This window comes from Antedon bifida, chromosome 2, assembly GCF_963402885.1.
Source record: "Antedon bifida chromosome 2, ecAntBifi1.1, whole genome shotgun sequence".
In the NCBI taxonomy this organism is placed as follows: domain Eukaryota; kingdom Metazoa; phylum Echinodermata; class Crinoidea; order Comatulida; family Antedonidae; genus Antedon; species Antedon bifida.
In genome coordinates, this window is record NC_136227.1 from 12,537,126 (window position 1) to 12,550,241 (window position 13,116).

General features: G+C 31.3%; 2 protein-coding genes across 2 annotated transcripts in view; both read right to left on the reverse strand.

The window, feature by feature from the left end:
• LOC144835181 (uncharacterized) overlaps positions 1 to 13,116 on the reverse strand; it is a 229,194-nt gene that overhangs the window by 77,865 nt on the left and 138,213 nt on the right. The window lies entirely within an intron of this gene.
• Positions 1 to 13,116, reverse strand: part of LOC144835154 (uncharacterized) — a 246,822-nt gene that overhangs the window by 28,685 nt on the left and 205,021 nt on the right. The gene's annotated exons all lie outside the window — the stretch shown is intronic.

The window sequence follows — 13,116 nt, forward strand, 5'->3', positions numbered from 1 at the left end:
CTAATAAAAATGTAAAGGTTTTGGTATTTATAATAGTAAATATGGGTATGCCAAATGGTGGAAAATACAATATTTCAACTAGAATTTAATTTGTCACTTTGACGAATTATAGGTGATCATTTTTATCATTTTACCGAAATAATTTTTTTGCACGTACGTTAACATACGATCAGAAAATGTTGATGTATGCCATCCTATTATATGCTTTTTTAGTGCTGAGTTGTGCCTATTATATGCCATATACAATATGTACAGTATATAATGTATCTATACAGTGTAGCATAGGTGAAATTACGGGACACACATCATGTTCTAATTTTTTGGTATGATGGAATTATCAAAATAAACTCGAAGATGACAATTTCGAAAGATAATGAATTGAGCAAATAAATATAAGAATTGGAAAAGAATTTGGCACGTAGAAGCGCTGTGCGCGCTCTTTGAAATTTGTATAACTTTGACGAAAAAGATGAAAAAACTACTTTATAACTTCAACTGGCCATATGTTAACGTCACAACATCCGATAGGCTTAATTTTTATATGAATTCATATCTACATTTCATCAGCTTTCATAATAAATTATAATTATCAAGGTAACCTTTAATTCTGAAGAGCTGTAAGATTTTCAAATTTACGGCGAAGGTGAAATTACACGACCTACGTTATTCAAGTTTTTACGCGTGATGACGTCATCAAAATAAAATAGTGGCAGGTCATGAGAAAGTCAATTAATTGAGCAATCACATACTAAAATTTGAGCAAAAATCAGGCACAAATTATTAGAGATGCGTTCTATTGAATGTGATAAAATATGACAAAAGAGAAAAAAAACTTAATTTTAAATTGAAGTGGCCATTTGATGACGTCACAACATTTTGTACGTCAAATGTGTACATGAATTCATATCTACAACTCAATGGCTTCCCGAATAAGTTAAAAAAAATGGGGGTCATCTTGCATTCTGAAGAGTTATTTTCATTTTGAAAATGCCTTATTTTTCACCATTTTCAGCACTTTGATGCAATTAATTTGCGCATTTTGTCATTTTTAACGTGCTCGTATAGCGTTATCTTAAGTCGGAATGGACTCAAAATCGGTGAATGTACTAAGAATTGTGAGTAGATTGTGATTTATACATCAAATTTTATTTTTTACGCTTTTTAAGAATCGCGTGCGCAAAAACGTGTTTTTGCGCAGTAATTTTTTGAAACGCGCAAATGGCCTAATTCATGCTCTAAATTGATCAAAACTTAATTTTGAGTGTTCTAAATTTTTAACGCGCGATTTCACGTGCATGACCTTGAAACGCGCAACTTTTTATTTGCTAATAGTTTTACACTTGACCTGATGTTTACGTGTAGTGAATTTCATTAATATGTGATAATGAATTATGGAGATATGATTGATAATGTGATTTCACAAAATGGCGTATAAATGACGTCACGGATGAGTGATCACGCTGGAAAGCTTATTAGGATTAAGTTATATCATTTGAAAGATATTCTGAAATTTTGGTAATCATTGACATTAAACTTTTTGAGATAATTGTTACACAAAATAGTGTACAGAAACAATAAAAAGAAAAACTAGAATTTAATTCGTCACTTTGACGAATTATAGGTGATCATTTTTATCATTTTACTGAAATTAATTTTTTTTAAACATGCACGTACGTTAACATACGATCGGAAAATGTTGATGTATGCCATCCTATTATATGCTTATAGTGCTGAGTTGTGCCTATATGCCATATACAATATGTACAGTATATACTGTATATCTATATACAGTGTAGCATAGGTGAAATTACGAGACACACATGTTCTAATTTTTTGGCATGATGACGTTATCAAACTAAACTTTAAGATGACAATTTCGAAAGATAATTAATTGAGCAAAAAAATATAAGATTTGGAAAAAAAATTGGCACGTAGAAGCGCTGTGCGCGCTCTTTGAATTGTGTATAACTTTGACGAAAAATATGAAAAAACTACTTTTTCACTTCAACTGGCCATATGTTAACGTTACAACATCCGATAGGCTTAATTTTTATATGAACTAATATCTACATTTCATCAGCTTTCATAATAAATTATAATCATCAAGGTAACCTTCAATTCTGAAGAGCTGTACGATATTCAAATATACTGCGAAGTTGAAATTACACGGCCTACGTTATTCAAGTTTTTACGCGTGATGACGTCATTAAAATGAAGATAGTGTCAACTCATGATAAAGATAATTAATTAAGCAAGCACATACTGAAAGTTGTGCGAAATTCGAGCACACATAACCAAGATGCGCTCTGTTGAATGTGATAATCTACACAAAAAGATAACAAATCCTAATTTTTAAATTCAAGTGGCCATTTGATGACGTCAAAACATTTTGTACGTAAAATGTGTACATGAATTCATATCTACAACTCAATGGCTTCCAGAATAAGTTAAAAAAATCGGGGGTCATCTTGCATTCTGAAGAATTATTTTCATTTTAAAAAAGACCTATTTTTCACCATTTTCAGAACTTTTGTATAATTAATGTGCGCATTTTGTCATTTTTAACGTGCTCGTATAGCGTTATTTTAAGTCGGAACTGACTCAAATTTGGTGAATGTACTAAGGATGGTGAGTAGAATGAGATTTGTAAAAAAAATTCATATTTTTTACGCTTTTTAAGTATCGCGCGCGCAAAAACGCATTTTTGCGCAGTAATTTTTTGAAACACGCAAATGGCCTAATTCATGCTCTAAATAGATCAAAGCTTAATTTTGAGCGTTTTAAATTTTTAACGCGCAATATCACGCGCATGAACCTACGTGCGCGTGCGTTTTTATTTGCTAATATTTTTACCCTTGATCTGAAGTTTACGTGTAGTGAATTTCATTAATGTAAGATAATGAATTATGGAGATATGATTGATAATGTGATTTCACAAAATGGCGTATAAATGTCGTCACGGATGAGTGATCACGCTGGAAAGCTTATTAGGATTAAGTTATATTATTTGAAAGATATTCTGAAATTTTTGTAATCATTGACATTAAACTTTTTGAGATAATTGTTACACAAAATAGTGTACAGAAGCAATAAAAAGAAAAAAAATAACTAGACATGTAACTCGTCACTTTGACGAGTTTGGTTATCCGCCGCGCAAGTGGTGCAACATCAACATTAAGGGGATAGGTTGAGGACAAAAGGAAGTGTTCACGTATGACCTGAAGAATATGATATGTTGTTATTGCTGAATTTTATTATTTAGATTCATATATAGTATACACAGTATAATCTGTATCCATATCACATACAGTGTAGAATAGGTGAAATTACGGGACCCGCTATTTTTTGCAATTTTTAACATGTTGACGGTTTTAAAATGAAACGCGAAGGTAGCAATTTCGGAAGAAAATTATCTCAGCAACAGCATATTAACGTGTAGAAGAAATTTGAATACGTGAAATATTGATGCGCGCTCTTTTAAATGTAATGAATTATGACGCAAATGATGAAAATACGACCTTTTTTATTTAACTGGCCATATGATGACGTCACAACATCCGATTGGCAAAATGTTTACATGATTTCGTTTCTACAATCCAATAGCTTCCAGAAAACGTTTTAATCGTGATTATCACATTTTATTCTTACGAGCTATAACAGATTAAAATTTACTGTAAAGATGAAATTAATGCCACACGTAATTTAAATTTTTAGGCATGATGACGTCATAAAAAATAAAATATTTTTAACTCATGCGAAAGATAGTTGATTGACCTAGACAATATCAAAATCGGGGTGAAAATGGAAAACGAATAAGTGGAGATGCGCTCTATTCAATGTGATGAGCTATGACGAAAGATACAAAAATCCTAAATTTTATATTCGTGTGGCCATACGATGACGTCACAATGTCCGGTTAGCCATATTAATACCTGATCCGATATCTACAACTCATCAACTTCCAGAATATGTCATCCACAAAAAGTTGACCGTGTAGTTTAGAAATTACGACTGTTTAAAAAAAGGCATATTTTTAACGAATTTTTGAACTTTTTCATCAAAAATGCGCGCAAATTGTCCAATTCGACGTGCTTGTATGACGTAACTTTAAGTCGAAATTGTTTAAAATTTAGTAAAATTACTAGAAAAGGCTGGAAAAACATAAATCACGCAAAAAAAATATGTTTTCAATGCTACGTGCGCACCGCACACGTAAAAATTTGCGCACGCGTTGGAATTTTTTTCATGCTTAAAACGACATGAAACGCGTAGAAAGTTGATTAGAAATTAATTTTGCGCATTTTGAAATTTTAAATGCGCGTGCACGCGTAACTTTGTGTAAAACACGCAATTTTGTTTCAACAGAAAGTTAGCGCATGATATAAATTAAACTTTTGGAAAGTTTCAATTTGAAATGTTATTTGGTTTTCGACCTATGTTGAATACGAGGAAATCGTTAAATCACGCGTAAGTCACGTTGCGCAACTGTAAACGTCATGAAAAGCTTCGCAGCACATCTTCATGTGCATGACGATATGTTGAGAAAGTTACAAAATGTTATGTTTGCAAGTTTTAGAGAAAAGCGTTCCACAAAAATCATACAGAAAGAAAGAAGCCAAATAAAAAGATGATTTCGTAGAATCACAAGAGGTTATCCTGCAACTTCGTTGCGGATAACCAATAACTAGAATTTAATTCGTCACTTTGACGAATTATAGGTGATCATTTTTATCATTTTACCGAAATTAATTTTTGTTTAACATGCACGCACGTTAACATACGATCGGAAAATGTTGATGTATGCCATCCTATTATACGTTTATAGTGCTAGGTTGTGCCTATTATATGCCATATACAATATGTACAGTATATACTGTCTATCTATATACAGTGTAGCATAGGTGAAATTACAGGTCACACGTCATGTTCTAATTTTTTGGTATGATGGAGTTATCAAAATAAACTCGAAATTGACAATTTTGAAAGATAATGAATTGAGCAAATAAATATAAGAAATGGAAGAGAATTTGGCACGTAGAAGCGCAATGCGCGCTCTTTGAAATTTGTATAACTTTGACGAAAAAGATGAAAAAACTACTTTTTAACGTCATCTGGCCATATGTTAACGTCACAACATCCGATAGGCTTGATTTTTATATGAATTCATATCTACATTTCATCAGCTTTCATAATAAATTATAATAATCAAGGTAACGTTCAATTCTGAAGAGCTGTAAGATATTTAAATTTACGGCAAAGTTGAAATTACACGACCTACGTTATTCAAGGTTTTACGCGTGATGACGTCATCAAAATGAAAATACTGGCAAGTCCTGAGAAAGCCAATTAATTGAGCAATCACATACTAAAATTTTAGCGAAAATCGGGCACAAAATAACAGAGATGCGTTCTATTGAATGTGATAATTATATGACGAAAGAGAAAAAAACTTAATTTTAAATTCAAGTGGCCATTTGATGACGTCACAAAATTTTGTACGTCAAATGTGTACATGAATTCATATCTACAACTCAATTGCTTCCCGAATAAGTTAAAAAAATTGGGGGTCATCTTGCATTCTGAAGAGTTATTTTCATTTTAAAAAAGACCTATTTTTCACCATTTTCAGAACTTTTGTGAAATTAATGTGCGCAGTTTGTCATTTTTAACGTGCTCGTATAGCGTTATTTTAAGTCGGAATGGACTCAAAATCGGTGAATGTACTAAGGATTGTGATTAGAATGTGATTTATACATCAAATTTTATTTTTTACGCTTTTTAAAATTCGCGTGCGCAAAAATGTGTTTTTGCGCAGAAATTTTTTGAAGCATGCAAATGGCCTAATTCATGCTCTAAATTGATCAAAACTTAATTTTGAGCCTTTTAAATTTTTAATGCGCGATTTCACGCGCATGACCTTGAAACACGCAAGTTTTTATTTGCTTATATTTTTACCCTTGACCTGAAGTTTACATGTAGTGAATTTCATTGATATGTGATAATGAATTATGGAGATATGATTAATAGTGTGATTTCACAAAATCGCGTATTATTGATGTCACGGTTGAGTGATCACACTGGAAAGCTTATGATGGTTAAGTTAAAGTATTTGAAAGACATTGTACAATTTTTGTGATCATTGCTATTCAACTTTTTGAGATAATTGTTACACAAAAAGTGTACAGAAAGAAGAATAACTAGAATTTAATTCGTCACTTTGACGAATTATAGGTGATCATTTTTATCATTTTACTGAAATTCATTTTTTTTAAAACATGCACGTATGTTAACATACGATCAGAAAATGTAGATGTATACCATCCTATTATACGCTTATAGTGCTGAGTTGTGCCTATTATATGCCATATACAATATGTACAGTATATACTGTATATCTATATACAGTGTAGCATAGGTGAAATCACGGGACACATATCATGTTCTAATTTTTTTCGTATGATGGAATTATCAAAATAAATTCGAAAATGGCGATTTCGAAAGATTATGAATTGAGCAAATAAATATAAGAATTGGAAGAGAATCTGGCACGTAGAAGCGCTGTGTGCGCTCTTTGAAATTTGTATAACTTTGACGAAAAAGATGAAAAAACTACTTTTTAACTTCATCTGGCCATATGTTAACGTCACAACATCCGATAGGCTTGATTTTTATATGAATTCATATCTACATTTCATTAGCTTTCATAATAAATTATAATAATCAAGGTAACCTTCAATTCTGAAGAGCTGTAAGATATTTAAATTCACGGCGAAGTTGAAATTACACGACCTACGTTATTCAAGGTTTTACGCGTGATGACGTTATCAAAATGAAAATAGTGGCAAGTCATGAGAAAGCCAATTAATTGAGAAATCACATACTTAAATTTGAGCAAAAATCAGGAACAAAATAACAGAGATGCGTTCTATTGAATGTGATAATTATATGACGAAAGAGAAAAAAACTTAATTTTAAATTCAAGTGGCCATTTGATGACATCACAACATTTTGTACGTCAAATGTGTACACGAATTCATATCTACAACTCAATGGCTTCCCGAATAAGATAAAAAAATTGGGGGTCATCTTGCATTCTGAAGAGTTATTTTCATTTTAAAAAAGACCTATTTTTCACCATTTTCAGAACTTTTGTGAAATTAATGTGCGCATTTTGTCATTTTTAATGTGCTCGTATAGAGTTATTTTAAGTCGGAATGGACTCAAAATCGGTGAATGTACTAAGGATCTTGAGTAGAATGTGATGTATACATCAAATTTTATTTTTTATGCTTTTTAAAATTTGTGTGCGCAAAAACGTGTTTTTGCGCAGTAATTTTTTGAAACATGCAAATGGCCTAATTCATGCTCTAATTTGATCAAAACTCAATTTTGAGCTTTTTAAATTTTTAACGCGTGATTTCACGTGCATGACCTTGAAACACGCAAGTTTTTATTTGCTTATATTTTTACCCTTGGCATAAAGTTTACGTGTAGTGAATTTCATTGATATGTGATAATGAATTATGGAGATATGGTTAATAGTGTGATTTTACAAAATTGCGTATTATTGACGTCACGGTTGAGTGATCACACTGAAAAGCTTATTATGGTTAAGTTAAAGTATTTGAAAGACATTGTACAATTTTTGTGATCATTGCTATTCAACTTTTTGAGATAATTGTTACACAAAAGTGTACAGAAAGAATAATAACAAAAACAACAATAAAGATTTTGTACAATAACAATAGGTGATCATTTTATTCTAAATGATCACCTAACTAGAATTTAATTCGTCACTTTGACGAATTATAGGTGATCATTTTTATCATTTTAATGAAATTAACATTTTTTAAACATGCACGTACGTTAACATACGATCGTAAAAAGCTGATGTACGCCATCCTATGACATGATGCATATACACTTATAGTGCTGAGTTGTACCTATTATGTGTCATATACAATATATACAGTATATACTGTATATCTATATACAGTGTAGCATAGGTAAAATTATGGGACCCACATCATGTTCAAATTTGTTGGTATGATGGAATTATCAAAATAAACTCGAAGATGACAATTTCGAAAGATAATGAATTGAGCAAATAAATATAAGGATTGGAAGAGAATTTGATACGTAGAAGCGCAATGCGCGCTCATTGAAATTTGTATAACTTCGACTAAAGAAATCTAAAAACTACGTTTTAACTTCAACTGGCCATATGATAACATCACAACATCCGATAGGCTTAATTTTTATATGAATTCATATCTACATTTCAACAGCTTTCATAACAAGTTATAATCTTCAAGGTCACCTTTAATTCTGAAGAGCTATTAGATATTCAAATGTATGGTGTAGCTAAAATTACACGACCTAGGTTATTCAAGTTTTTACGCGTGATGACGTCATCAAAATAAAAATGTTTACAACCCATGAGAAAGATAATCAATTCAGCAAGCACATTCTAAAATGTTTGCGAAAATCGGGCTCAAATAACGGAGATGCGCTCTATTGAATGTGATAACCCACACAAAAAGATAAAAATTACTAATTTTTAAATTCAAGTGGCCATTTGATGACGTCATACCATTTTGTACGTCTAATGTGTACATGAATATGTATCTACAACCCAATGGCTTCCCGAATAAGTTAAAAAAATTAGGGGTCACCTGCCATTCTGAAGATTTATATTCATTTTAAAAAGGCCTTATTTTTCACCATTTTCAGCACTTTGATGCAATTAATTTGCGCATTTTGTCATTTTTAACCTGCTCGTATAGCGTTATTTTAAGTTGGAACTGACTCAAATTTGGTGAATGTACTAAGGCTGGTGAGTAGAATGCGATTTGTATAAACAAATTGCATTTTTTACGCTTTGTAAGTATCGCGCGCGCAAAATATTTTTTTTGCGCAGTAATTTTTTGAAACACGCAAATGGCCTAATTCATGCTCTAAATTAATCAAAACTTAATTTTGAGCTTTTTAAATTTTTAACGCGCGATTTCACGCGCATGACCCTACGTGTGCGCGTGTTTTTATTTGTTAATATTTTTACCCTTGACCTAAAGTTTACGTGTAGTGAATTTCATTAATATGTGATAATGAATTATGGAGATATGATTGATAATGTGATTTCACAAAATGGCGTCTAAATTACGTCACGGATGAGTGATCATGCTGAAAAGCTTATTAGGACTAAGTTAAAGTATTTGAAAGACATTCAGAAATTTTGGTAATCATTGACATTAAACTTTTTGAGATATTTGTTACACAAAATCTGTACAGAAAGAAATTGCGAAGAAACATTTTTTTTTTACAAAAACAATTTCTCACTAGAATTTAATTCGTCACTTTGACGAATTATAGGTGATCATTTTTATAATTTTATTGACATTAATATTTTTTAAACATGAACGTACGTTAACATACGATCGAAAAATGTTGATGTATGCCATCCTATTATACGCTTATAGTGCTGAGTTGTGCCTATTATATGCCATATACATTATGTACAGTATATACTGTATATCTATATACAGTGTAGCATTGGTGAAATTATGGACACACATCATGTTCTAATATTTTGGCACTGATGACATCATCAAAATAAACTAGTGGATAACAATATCGAAAGATAATGAATTGAGCAATAAAATATAACAATTGGAAGAAAATTTGGCACGTAGAAGCGCGGTGCGCGCTCTTTAAAATGTGTATAACTTTGACGAAAAAGATGAAAAAACTACTTTTTAACTTCAACTGGCCATATGATAACGTTATAACATCCGATAGGCCTAATTTTTAAATAAATTCATATCTACATTTTACCAGCTCTCATAATAAGTTACAAACATCAAGGTCAACTTTAATTCAGAAGAGCTGTAAGCTATTCAAATATACGTTGTTGGTGAAATTACGTAACCACCGTTATTCAAATTTTAATACGTGATGACGTTTAAAAATGAAAATATTGGCAACTCATGAGTAACATAATTGGTTGAGGTAGAACATATTAAAAATTAAAAGAAAATCGATCACAGATAAGCAAGTTGCGCTCTGTTGAATATGGTGGTCTATGACAAAAGAGGTAAAAACCCTATTTTTAAAATTCATGTGGCCAAATGATGACGTTGTACCATTTTGTACGTCTAATGTGTATATACACTTATATCTACAACTCATTGGCTTCCATAATAAGTTAAAAAAATTGGGGGTCACCTTCCATTCTGAAGAGTTATATTCATTTTAAATAGGCCTTATTTTTTACCATTTTTAGCACTTTTGTACAATTAATGTGCGCATTTTGTCATTTTTAATCTGCTCGTATAGCAGTATTTTAAGTCGAAATGGACTCAAATTTGGTGAATGTACTAAGGAAGATGATTAGAATGCAATTTGTACAAAAAATTGGTATTTTTTACGCTTTCTATGTACGCACGCGCAAAAACGTGTTTTTGCGCAGTAATTTTTTAAAACACGCAAATTCATGCTCTAAATTGATCAAAACGTAATTTTGAGCTTTTTAAATTTTTAACGCGCGATTTCACGCGCATGACCCAACGTGCACGTGCGTTTTTATTTGCTAATATTTTTACCCTTGACCTGAAGTTTACGTGTAGTGAATTTCAATAATATGTGATGATGAATTATGGAGATATGATTGATAATGTGATTTCACAAAATGCCGTATAAATGACGTCACGGATGAGTGATCACGCTGAAAAGCTTATTAGGACTAAGTTACAGTATTTGAAAGACATTGTGAAATTTTGGTAATCATTGACATTTAACTTTTTGAGATATTTGTTACACAAAAAGTGTACAGAAAGAAGAAAAATATTTTAATGCAAGTACAATAACAATAGGTGATCATTTTATTCTAAATGATCACCTAACTAGAATTTAATTCGTCACTTTGACGAATTATAGGTGATCATTGTTATCATTTTACTGAAATTAATTTTTTTTTAAACATGCACGTACGTTAACATACGATCGGAAAATGTTGATGTATGCCATCCTATTATATGCTTATAGTGCTGAGTTGTGCCTATATGCCATATACAATATGTACAGTATATACTGTATATCTATATACAGTGTAGCATAGGTGAAATTACGGGACACATGTTCTAATTTTTTGGCATGATGACGTTATCAAACTAAACTTTAAGATGACAATTTCGAAAGATAATTAATTGAGCAAAAAACTATAAGATTTGGAAAAAAATTTGGCACGTAGAAGCGCTGTGCGCGCTCTTTGAATTGTGTATAACTTTGACGAAAAATATGAAAAAACTACTTTTTCACTTCAACTGGCCATATGTTAACGTCACAACATCCGATAGGCTTAATTTTTATATGAATTAATATCTACATTTCATCAGCTTTCATAATAAATTATAATCATCAAGGTAACCTTCAATTCTGAAGAGCTGTAAGATATTCAAATTTACTGCGAAGGTGAAATTACACGAACTACGTTATTCAAGTTTTTACGCGTGATGACGTCATTAAAATGAAGATAGTGTCAACTCATGATAAAGATAATTAATTAAGCAAGCACATACTGAAAGTTGTGCGAAATTCGAGCACACATAACCAAGATGCGCTCTGTTGAATGTGATAATCTACACAAAAAGATAACAAATCCTAATTTTTAAATTCAAGTGGCCATTTGATGACGTCAAAACATTTTGTACGTAAAATGTGTACATGAATTCATATCTACAACTCAATGGCTTCCAGAATAAGTTAAAAAAATCGGGGGTCATCTTGCATTCTGAAGAATTATTTTCATTTTAAAAAAGACCTATTTTTCACCATTTTCAGAACTTTTGTAAAATAAATGTGTGCATTTTGTCATTTTTAACGTGCTCGTATAGCGTTATTTTAAGTCGGAACTGACTCAAATTTGGTGAATGTACTAAGGATGGTGAGTAGAATGAGATTTGTAAAAAAAATTCATATTTTTTACGCTTTTTAAGTATCGCGCGTGCAAAAACGCATTTTTGCGCAGTAATTTTTTGAAACACGCAAATGGCCTAATTCATGCTCTAAATTGATCAAAACTTAATTTTGAGCGTTTTAAATTTTTAACGCGCGATATCACGCGCATGAACCTACGTGTGCGTGCGTTTTTATTTGCTAATATTTTTACCCTTGATCTGAAGTTTACGTGTAGTGAATTTCATTAATATGTGATAATGAATTATGGAGATATGATTGATAATGTGATTTCGCAAAATGGCGTATAAATGTCGTCACGGATGAGTGATCACGCTGGAAAGCTTATTAGGATTAAGTTGTATTATTTGAAAGATATTCTGAAATTTTTGTAATCATTGACATTAAACTTTTGGAGATAATTGTTACACAAAATAGTGTACAGAAACAATAAAAAGAAAAAAAATAATAATAAAAAAAAAAATAATAACTAGAATTTAATTCGTCACTTTGACGAATTATAGGTGATCATTTTTATCATTTTAATGAAATTAACATTTTTTAAACATGCACGTACGTTAACATACCATCGTAAAAAGTTGATGTACGCCATCCTATGACATGATGCATAAACACTTATAGCGCTGAGTTGTACCTATTATGTGTCATATACAGTATGTACAGTATATACTGTATATCTATATACAGTGTAGCATAGGTGAAATTATGGGACCCACATCGTGTTCTAATTTTTTGGTATGATGGAATTTCGAAAGATAATGAATTGAGCAAATAAATATAAGGATTGGAAGAGAATTTGACACGTAGAAGCGCAATGCGCGCTCTTTGAAATTTGATTAACTACGACTAACGAAATTTAAACATACTTTTTAACTTCAACTGGCCATATGATAACATCACAACATCCGATAGGCTTAATTTTTATATGAATTCATATCTACATTTCATCAGCTTTCATAATAAGTTATAATCTTCAAGGTTACCTTTAATTCTTAAGGGCTATAAGATATTCAAATGTATGGTGTAGCTGAAATTACACGATCTAGTTTATTCAAGTTTTTACGCGTGATGACGTCATCAAAATAAAAATGTTGACAACTCATGAGAAAGATAATTAATTGAGCAAGCACATACTAAAATGTC